The sequence below is a fragment of the Anser brachyrhynchus genome (assembly GCF_964034855.1).
Source record: "Anser brachyrhynchus genome assembly, chromosome: 8".
Taxonomy (NCBI): domain Eukaryota; kingdom Metazoa; phylum Chordata; class Aves; order Anseriformes; family Anatidae; genus Anser; species Anser brachyrhynchus.
This window is the reverse complement of record NC_137702.1, coordinates 9,370,213-9,380,934: the sequence shown is the minus strand read 5'-3', so window position 1 is coordinate 9,380,934 and position 10,722 is coordinate 9,370,213.

Here is a 10,722-nt window from a genome sequence, read left to right as displayed (position 1 = left end):
CAAATCCCTTTGTCCATATGTTTCCAGCTGCTGCTGGGATCCTTACCATCACCTCCAACTGCAAAAACAGCAGCTGCAATTAATAACGTGCAGACACTCTCAATTGCTCATCTCAGCAGCCATCTGGCTTCGTATCACACACACATCCCTGCTATGCAAAGCAGAAGGGTATTTTAGCTCCTGCCACCAGTAGATGAAGGATGGACCAAGAAACAAGCAAGACTGATAGGAAACAGAAGATAGATTATAAACAAGCAAGAGGCAGAAAGAGGGTGTTCAGTGATATTTCTGTGCAAACAAAAGGGGATCCGCCTTTCAGAAGCAACAGTTGCAAATCAGCATTCCCTGAGGACCCATTTTGAGCAACGCTCCATGAGATATCTCAATCATTCATTTTGTCTTTTCTACCATCATCATTTTTGTTCATCTCAACGGCACTTCCCCAGGCTTTGACTACAAACACTAAGTCAGATCTTTAACTGCTCTAATTTGGTGTAGCTCCCTAAACATCCATCTTCAAAGGATCCTTTAATAGCAATTACAGGCCAGATGAGTGGGATTTTAGTTTCCAATTAAACCAGTTTAGCTCAATTCAGAACTGCCAGATTTTGCCCAGATCTGCCATTCAGTTCAGCTCTCTGTGCTTTGTGGAAATGCAGGCGACACAGGGAAAACAGGAAAGAAATCAGAAAACACACTTTCTGGGATCAGGACAATCTCTTGGAGCTGTCTTTGTACAGCATCTAGCACAACAGGGACCCTTCCTGTACGTGAGGCTTCTAGATGCACATTTTAAAGTCAGTATATTTGAGATATGACTTCCTAGGGCATTAAGCATCCCATCTCACACCTGCTGCTGAGAATTTGGCCTCCAAGACTGAAGATGATCATCTTCCCTGTGTTGTAGAAAACGATGTCACACAGTTAAGATAGCGATGTTAAACTCATGCAGAACTCAGCGTAATTTTAGTTCAGCTGCAGAATTTCACTGGGCAGGGATTCAAGATGAGAGCCCTGGTCTTGGGCAAGATTCCCAAGTCTCTGTTTCCTCATCCCTGAAATGTGAATGGCATTGATATCTCTGGGTGAAAAACTCTATTTATTTTCTCATATTTTGACTGTTCTCATTATGAACATCTTTGCTTCAAAACCTGAGATGTTGACATTGTTTGCACTCTCCCTACAACTAAACTGCTGCTTAACAAGAAAGTAGCAATTCCTTAGGCACACATGTTAAGAACTAGACACTATTTGATATCCAGCCAGTTCTGAAAGGAATTCACCATCATATTCCTAAGAGGCAGAAGTCTGTTGGACATCCTGACCAGCATCTTTGTAGGTATCTCTCTTTGTTGGGGGGGAAGTAGTCTATTCCCAAGCCTTTATGTCTGTTTGGGCTTTGCTGGCTCCTATGCTCTCTGCATGTAATAGGACACTGTGCTAACATTTTCACTTCTGCATAGTGTGATAAGAGCTTTTAGCACTTATCTGACATAAATGCAAAGAGCATTTGCTGCCGACACGATGTTCACGTACTATTCTTTGGCAGTACTTCAGCTACATATTTAGCATCTACCACCAAAAGGAGATTCATCCTGAGTTTATGGACCTGCTCCCAGAGCATCATTTATGCTAATGTAAAGTGGACCCTGAACATGATCTAACGACCCTTACTGTGTGCATATGGGGACACATTATTTTAGCTAGGTTCCTTCTCCTCACCCAGCTTGCATTTCTGTCTGATTCCCAAGATGAGAACACTGACATACTGCAAAGGAGATGAGATCTTGAACATGTCCTCACCTGCCTGGAGACCCGGTGGGACCATTCAGGCACCAAGAGCTGCTGACCTCTGCTCTAGTAAGAAGAGACAGGGATCCAGGAAAGAAAAAAATGCAAGAAGGGCCAAGGACTAAACATTCATCTGAAACATGTCAGTGGGAATCTTGATCTGAACAAACACAATATGATCTTAATGCAATTTTAAAGGGGATTAAGCAATGTGCAAAAAGGCATCACACTGACTTTTCAAATCCTGTCTGTATCATATGGACTGTAAAACATTCAGATTTTAAAAAAATGAAGTTAACAAAGAAAAAAACACTATACAGAAACCTTTATTCACATAAACATCGAAAGAAGCAGAGCTGTCAACAGACACACCTACACCTCTCTTCTGAATTAATGCAGCTGTCTCTTGGGAGAGTTAACGTTCTTTCTCCCATATATCTTTTTCTGTTTGCAGATATTGCAAGAAATAAAGTGAGGTTAGAAAGATTTCTATTATCATCCTTTCCTTCAATACACACTTCACTTCCATATTTTCCTGTGCAGGGCTTGGGTTTCTTTCATTCTGTTTACTTTTAATTCCTTGCCCACTTAAGCTAAGACAACAACATTTTGTTCTGTATTTCCACAGCTATTCCATGGTGATTTGTTAACGATGTTGGGTTTGCAGTCAAATGACTGGAAAGATAAAAAGTTGGCAAGCTACTTCCCTCATTAGGGAACACAGCTCTAAAGCGCTCAAGCGCCAGCCTATTAGCTGAATTATTCAACAGAAGAAAAAAAAATACATGACAAGAAAAAAAAAGCTACAAAAGGAGTGGGGAAGAAAGTGAAGTTTATTGGCTTTGGTGCTATTGGGAAAGTTTGGCAGCATTCCTTGAAGCTCAATTGTAGAATTAAGCCCATTTGAGGAACTTAGGCAAGGTGGAAAGGCAGCACAAAAGCAGCCAGAATCTGGCATTCATAATCCAGATACTGTACTGTATTGTTGCAATTTGGAACTGATAATGAAGAAGCTCAATCAGGGAGTATTTCCAAAGCTGTAATTTAAGGGATCTGTTTATGTGCAGCTTGTGAATAACTGGTGGTGTTGGAGAACTTCCACATTCAGCCACAGGCTTTAAGCATGCAAATAACTCACCATGAGGATCCCCAGTAACAGGTTGTGTGTGTTTTCTTATCACGCAATAAATACCATGTAATTCAGAAGAGCTTAACAGCCCATGAGAGAGGAATGAGTTGCCTTGCATATGCCAATGGCAAGAGGAGTTGATATATGGCAGCTTGTTTGTTCCTTTAACAAAACATACTGGAACAAAACCCTGATGGGAAAGTCAGGATTGTCTGGTTTCTGTTTTCACGTAACCTGAAAAGCAAAAGGGAAGCGCTTGATTCAGACACAAAGTTGGCCTCAGGCAAAATCTTGAGGACCCCATATTTCTGGGGAACTGCATAGGAGTGGGAAAAACAGTATCTGAATCTTAATAGCAGAGGGAAGTGACTAAGGACACAGCCTCTGGTGAGAGATTTCACCCGAATGTGAGGTAAAAGACAGTTGGTATCTTGGAGAAACCTCAAGAAGATGGTACAAAGTCCTTCGCTAGAGGAGTCCACAGGCAGACTGGACTGCAGAGAAGAGAAGCATAAAATATCCTGAGTTGGAAGGGAGCCACGAGGATCATCACGTCCAACTCCTGGCTCCATACAGCATGCCCAAAAATCAGACCATCTGTCTGAGAGCGTTGTCCAAATGCTTCTTCAACTCCAGCAGGCTCGGTGCTGTGACCACCGCCCTGGGGAGCCTGTCCCAGTGCCCAACCACCCTCTGGGTGCAGACCTTTTCCTAGCACCCAGCCTGACCCTCCCCTGTCCCAGCCCCATGCCGTTCCCTCGGGTCCTGTCGCTGTCCCCAGAGAGCAGAGCTCAGCGCCTGCCCCTCCGCTCCCCTCGTGAGGGAGCTGCAGGCCGCCATGAGGCCTCCCCTCGGCCTGCTCGGGGCTGAACAAACCAAGGGACCTCAAGCTGCTCGCCATACGTCTTCCCCTTTAGACCCTTCACCATATTCATAGTCCTCCTTTTGGATGCTCCCTAATAGTTTTATAGATTTTTTTTATTTTTATTTTTTGGTGCCCAAAACTGCCCAGAGTGCTTGAGGTGAGGCTGCACCAACACAGAGCAGAACGGGACAATCCCTTCACTTGCCTAAACTCCAGAAGCAGCATGGGCAGGGAGAGAAACGGTGTCACCTGAAGGGTTCACAAACAGGGTTTGTGGGATTTAGATATCAATTGGGCTATGCCAAAAATTACTCAGAAATGGGGAAGAAGACAGAAGAGAAACACATACACAAGATTTTACTTACAGCCGTATAGCTCCTGTGCTAAAGCAAAAGGCATCGAGTAATTTTGAAGCTTTATAAACTGCAGGTATCTGCTTATTTTAATTGTCACATGGCACTAGGAAGATAAAACCTGAATCTGGAGATCTAGGAAGTGTGTCCTTTAGCTGCTGCAGAGCCTGAGAAAACAGCGCAGCTCATGTGGCAGGCTACCACCCACTCGTTTGTTCCCAGGCACGTTCGTTCTTTCACCCAGAAACACTGCCCAAGTAGATTTTGCGTATATTTGTGAAGAGATTAGCTATACAGCTCCGATAAAAAGTAACTTCAGTCACGCTAGCTTCCTAGCAGAGGGATTTGCACGGGGCCAAAAATTTTTATGCCACGGTTGCACTGATAGAAGAGGATCTAACAAATGAGGAGAAAGTGGCAACCATCGAATCCATTAAGCAACTACATTGTTTTTTACTTGGTGACCAAGACAGAAGGAGAAGTCAGGCAGTGAGATCTATGTGATGGCTCAGTATAATCAACAGAAGAGGACCAGAACATCAGAAACAGGATGATGACAACCTCAGTAATGTAACAGGGCTGAAATGCAACAGCAGGCAGGAATGTCATTAGGGAGCAATTAGAATTTTTGCTCTAAGTGCTAAAGACTTGACCTCCAATCTACTGTTCCCAGGGGAGAGGAAAGGACTGGGTATACCAAAGCGAGGTAGTGGCTGCAAATACCTAGACAACAGAGCAATCTTAACATAATCAGGTGAAACATTTCTGGGGAGCAGGAAAGCACCAGTGCTAGCACGTACAGCACATGTGGCTGGAGTCAGGATCAGGAGATTTTCCCACCGAAAGAGCTCAAGTGTATTTACCTGGACATGCAAAGGCTGAGGAGGAATGTGATTACCAGGGATAATGTTTAGAACAGGGTAGAGATATTTACACTGGAAGATGTTCCATTCAGGCTCTCCTCTCAAAAGCCCAGACCTCTCATGACATCTTTACATTGCACTCAGAGGGGGAAAGGCAAGTAGCCCTGATTTCCAGCAGGCAAATTGAGCTACAGAGCATACGTTACTTCCAGACCTGCAAAGTGCTCCAGGGAAGCCATGAGACACGGGCTGAACAGATGGAACAAGTCTTCTTGGAGCAGCTTCAGTGGCAGCTTACTGTCTTCCCCAGAGACCCTCTAGATTGATCATCCTTTGGGACAGTGTGTGTGAAAAGAAAGCACAGGAAGAAAATACTAACAGGATCACTTTTAAATGACTGCATTGGTCTATACTGGGGATAGCTGATATATCTGTGTTGAAAGGACCAGTACAAGTTGCCATTTGATTTCCTAAAAGTCCTCCCCAACCCAATTTTTTAGAATCAGAAGCAAATTTTCTAAAATGGCTTAAAATACTTGAATGACAGAAGAAGACAGGGAAGAAACTGTTAGTCTTGAGGCACGTTTGGATTTGCCATTTGTTAAGGCAAAGGACTCTCTGCTCCACAGATCTCAAACATTGCTTTCAGCATTGGGAAGTGTGCTGACATGGTCTGACAAAGGGTAATTAATTCAAAGTCAGTGTAATTGAACGCTCCCGCTGCTGCTCAATTAATCTGATCACTTCCCTTATAAATTCATAACTGCAGCTCCTGACCACTGCAGACCTTATTTATATGCCAAAGAGGATTCCAGTTCTGAAAGACTCACAGGTGTCTGGGACAAAGCAAGACAGGAGAAAAGCTGGACACAAAAAGCAAAGAACTCAAAGCTGCCTCCTTCCCTCCCCCAAATGCTCAGTTCCACCCGAGACAGGAGAAAGAAAAACAGGGCAGCAGAGAATGAAAATGCTAAGAAATTAAATTTGCCAAAAATAGCAAGAGGAAAATGGCAATGATTAAAAAAGAAAAAAAAAAAAAAGGAATTTAAGTGACATCTCTCTCCATTCTGGACATGGGATATTTGCAAACAATTTCTTACCTTTTTCCTCTCTATCTTTTCCCTACTCTGAGGGGTTTCTTTATTATGCCATTTATTTTTCCCCAAAGTTGCAGGCTGTTATATTAGTAAATAATTAATTTTACACGGCCATAACTCTTGCCAGCCCTAGAATTCAGACAGAAACAGTTGCAGGAATGTAGCTGAGTTCTCAGGGAAAGGGAGAAGTAACATGGACAACTTTCTGCTTGCAGATGGGGCTGGGAGCTGGGACTGTTCACCGGGTTCAGGATCAGACAGACTGTTCTGCATTTTCAGCCCAAGCCCCAGGGCTGTATTCAAGTTGCTAGAACAGAGATCACCGCTGGTTTTCTGCGATGAGACTGCATGGGGAAATTGGATGCTACTGTAGCTTTTTTGGCATGAATAGCAGGATGATGGCTTGCAAAGCTGCCCAAGTGGTTTAGACTTCAAATGAAAAGAAATGGGATAGCCAAACCCCGGAGGGCCCTCATGGTATTTCCCCATAGGAGATGGAGCCTCTTCCAGTTTCAAGTGAAACGAAGCAAACTGCTCAGAACAGGGGCAAGTTTTATAGATGCCTCTTCCTGTATTGCGATGAAGCTGAGAGCACCTGTAGAGAGAGATGTGAAGGAAAGCATTTTGCTCTGATGAAAAAGCAGGGAAATGGCAAGACAGAGCATCGTATCATGGTGAGACAGTTCTAAGACAGGACACTAGGAAAGCTGCATCCAGCTGCTTTCACGGGAGGACACATGGGACATAAAGGGAGTTGTCTGTAGTGAGGGGTAGTATAGGAGAAAGCTAGCCACTGTGGGACCAATCCTTGCCAAAGGCAGATGGAAATTTGGTACCAGTCATGGCAGGGACATGCATTTTTCTCCAAAAGCAGCATGTTCCATGGATAACATCACAGAAACAAAACACAATGTGCACACATGACATCACAAGAAATCCAGTTCCTGGGTCATGCCACAGTGCCTCCTCACAGCTGAATAGTGCTGAATGTGGTCTTTTGTGCCCATCCCTCTGCAGCACCACTGGTGGTCTTCGATCAGTGCAACCTCTTGCTTCAATTCAGTTCCCCTCTCCAAGAGCTGAAAGCCAAGCTGTTTCATTCAGCATCACCAGAAGCATATCAGAATCGAGATATGATTTAGTAGCTTAGTGGGTATTATTGGTGATAGTAGGATGGTTGGACTAGATGATCTTGCAGGTCCTTTCCAGCCTTGTGTTTCTATGATTCTAAGAAGCCTGATCGTTGGTAACACCAGCAAAAAGGCCAACAAAGCTTGATGACAAACAGGACCATCCAAACAGGTCTCCACCAAACAGCGCTTTCTGCTCATAACAAAAGGATGCTGCAGCTCTTGCATTCCCAAAGCTTGCAGGTGGCACTCTCAAACGCAATTCTTATTCCTAATACAAAATGTAAGGCACAGCAACAACCTTGGGTACTGGTCAAACAGGCTGCAATTAAACCATGCAAAACATTACTGCAGGGAGCCATAGGTACACCTGTTATTGCCCATTGTAGCTCCTTTAAGGCTGCAACAGTTCATATTGAAATTGTTCCTACAAAACAGTTCTCTGACCAAGGAGCACGGGACTTAGCCCCACGTTCCCAATTCGCCAACCTGTGTTAGTCTTCGCTTTCCTCCTGCACATAGCTCCATGAGTTCTCTCTCCATTTCATTTCTCAACAGCCTGGAGAAACCACGATACTCTGCTGGAGCCCCCTGGCTAAACAAGTGGATCTAAACCTGCTGCAAGGCAAACACCTGTATGCAAACCAGTGAAACTGGGGAGCTAAACTAAAAAAAAAAAAAAGAAAACGGAGCAGGAAATACATGAAGCAACTCTGCTTTCCTCACAAGCAGCCTGGAGCTAAAAGAAAGCACCACGGCTCTCAATGCAGCTGACCAGAAGCAGTCTCTGAATGAAGTCCAGGGTGATTTAGGGTGAGGGAATGGTGGGGGAGACACGATCCATACCCGACTTCCCCCGTGACAGTGTTGTCTAATAACTTGCCATAGGATTTTGATCTGACGGAGGACCAAATTAGGTTATGAGCTTTGCTGTCGATGTAACAGAAAACATCAGGCTCCCAGCTCCTTTGCTTGCTCTCTGCCACACACAGCCCTTGCCCTACTTCTTCCTTAGCAAAGCATTTCGGAAGGGCCCATTCCCCCTTCCCTCCCACTCCACCCTGAAGCAAAGCTGATGAACTGTGGCTGCTTGTCACCCTGCCAAACCTCGCTAACTAATCTCGGTGTGAAAGCAGCTGTGACAGGCAGCAGCTGAAGACGCAGCATCAAATTAACCAGCTGGAAGGGACCCAGCAGAGCACTGCTGCTCTCTCTTAACCACTGCATGAGTCAATTCTCACCGTCCTCAGCATCCCATTATGTTTGACTGGGTGCAGGGCCCGCTTCCCTGAGCAGCCCATTCCAGCCAGTCCCCACAAAATAATCTAGGAGCTGAAGCATTTCTTGCAGGGCTTTTTCCCACTGGAAGAGAAAGCGTGGCTCGGTGACATCTCCCTCCAGACTCGCAATAGCTTTTTGTGCAAACAATGCCAGCGAAATGCCACCATTGCTTTTACAAGTTTTTTGTTTTGTTTTCATTCGAGAGAATTGCATTTCTGTGCTCGGAGCATTTTGAACGCGCTGATCGAATCTGGCAGGAGTAACCAAACACACACACATCGCATGGGAAATGGAACAAGGAGGGAAGGAAGGATACAAGCAAATATTTCTTCAGGATTGTCAGGCCTCTCAGTTTCCATGGCAGTGTGTTTCCATGGAAGCCAAATTTGAAGCCTGTTGCTGCCACTGGAGTGGCCCAAAGAAAAATTATTAGTCTTGAAAATTAACCAAGCTGCTCTCTACCTTGAGAGCCAGCCCACCCACAGCCCTAAAAAAATATATACACACATATATAAAACCCAGCAATTTCCATCTCTGATAAAAGATCCAAAGAGCACATGAGGAAGAAGGAGAGAGGAGGAGAAAATATCACAAAAAGACAAACAGGAGCTTCCTTTTATGCAACCAGCAATAGAGCAAGGTTTCCAAAACACACTGGCAAGCACAAGGCTGAATGTGCTTTATGAAATGTTTCACACAAAGGTCAGCAAAATCCTGCAAAGCGTTCTGTACCACCAGATGCTGAGGGGACAAAAGGAGGGTACCCTGAGACTAGTGCTGCCTGGCTGCCATTTGGTTGTTCAAAACGAAGCCCCTTAATCATGCCACTACCTCCCCAGCAGTTTGCTCACCCACCTTGCTGTAAAAGCACAGGGAAGGGGATTTTTACTGGGGGCCTTCTTAGTCAACAATAAGAGCAGCAGCTTTGCTGCTTTCCTTGCTGGTCAGAACAGGTTTACGAATGCTTGAAGTCTCTTTTTTCCTTATCTGCCCCATTTCCCCACCAAAGAGAAGTTCTCTGCAGCCCCTTTCATTTTTCTTAGGCCAGGTAGCCCACACAAACTGCCTGCTTTATCGCCAGTAACCAAAATAGTGTTGCACAGAGACTCAGCCCTTTCTGAGATGGTGCGATTTAGCGATGAGATGCAGGCACGTTCTGTAGGAGGCCTGAACACAAGTTCAGGTGACAATAGCAAACCTATTTGAAAGACCATTTCAAAAGGACAGATCACCGAGACTCTGAATTTGTGACTTCCACCTAGAAACAAGTGCCATTCCCCTACTGAAATGGAAAAAGCATCGTAAAGGTCTACCTAATTGGGCCTTCTGGGGATATAAAGCCTAAAGAAATCTCAACTGTAATTGAAAGATAAAGATCAGAGGGGAAAGAAGCCCCTGCCACAAGAGGGGCCCTGTTAGACCAGCAGCGGAATCTGAGTTCGATTCTCAGTTTGATGCAAAGAGACGTAAGATCAGTACTACTGAGAAGTCATTTTTGTATCACGTATCACTACAAGGCCTCCTGTGCTCTGTGCTACCCCTCGTACCAGGGGAAGAAGGAACAAGAAGCAGGTGGTTTTAAAGCACCTGAACTAAAGCACCTGATCAGAACATGGTGAGAAGACTGCCTTTGGAAGGAAGGTGAGCCCAAATGCAGAGCCTGCTGTAGGGTTTGGGATTCCCATTCTGTTCAGACTTCTAGAAGAGGAAACAAAACCCAGTGTTTGACACAGACCAGCTGAGCTGATTGTTGCAGGTGAGCCAGGCAGGGACACACCGGCAGCGCTGCATCCCACCTCTCATACTGACTGCCTCTAGGGCAAAACAGCCTTCTCCACCCAACCTTGGTTATGGACTACTAGCCATAAACCTCCAAAGAACCTTAAAAACTGCTCTGCAAGAAGCAGCCAAAGCTAGTTTACATCTGCCAATAGAACAATCGGCACGAAATCAACACCTCTCTCCTGTTTGGGGAGGTTTTCTTAGTTCCTACCATTACACAGCTCTGGCATGTACTGCTACCAGCTGTTTGCCTCCCTCTCTGCCAGAGATTAATGTCTTGAAGGAAAAGCATGACCAGATTCTAGCTCTTCAGTACGAAGTCCAGTATCTTAGTTTCAAGCCCTGAACAGATGAGTTTGCAAGTACGTACCAGCGGGGAGCAAGGATGCTCTAATACAGGTCACACGTGGAGGCGGCTGCTGGCAGCATCC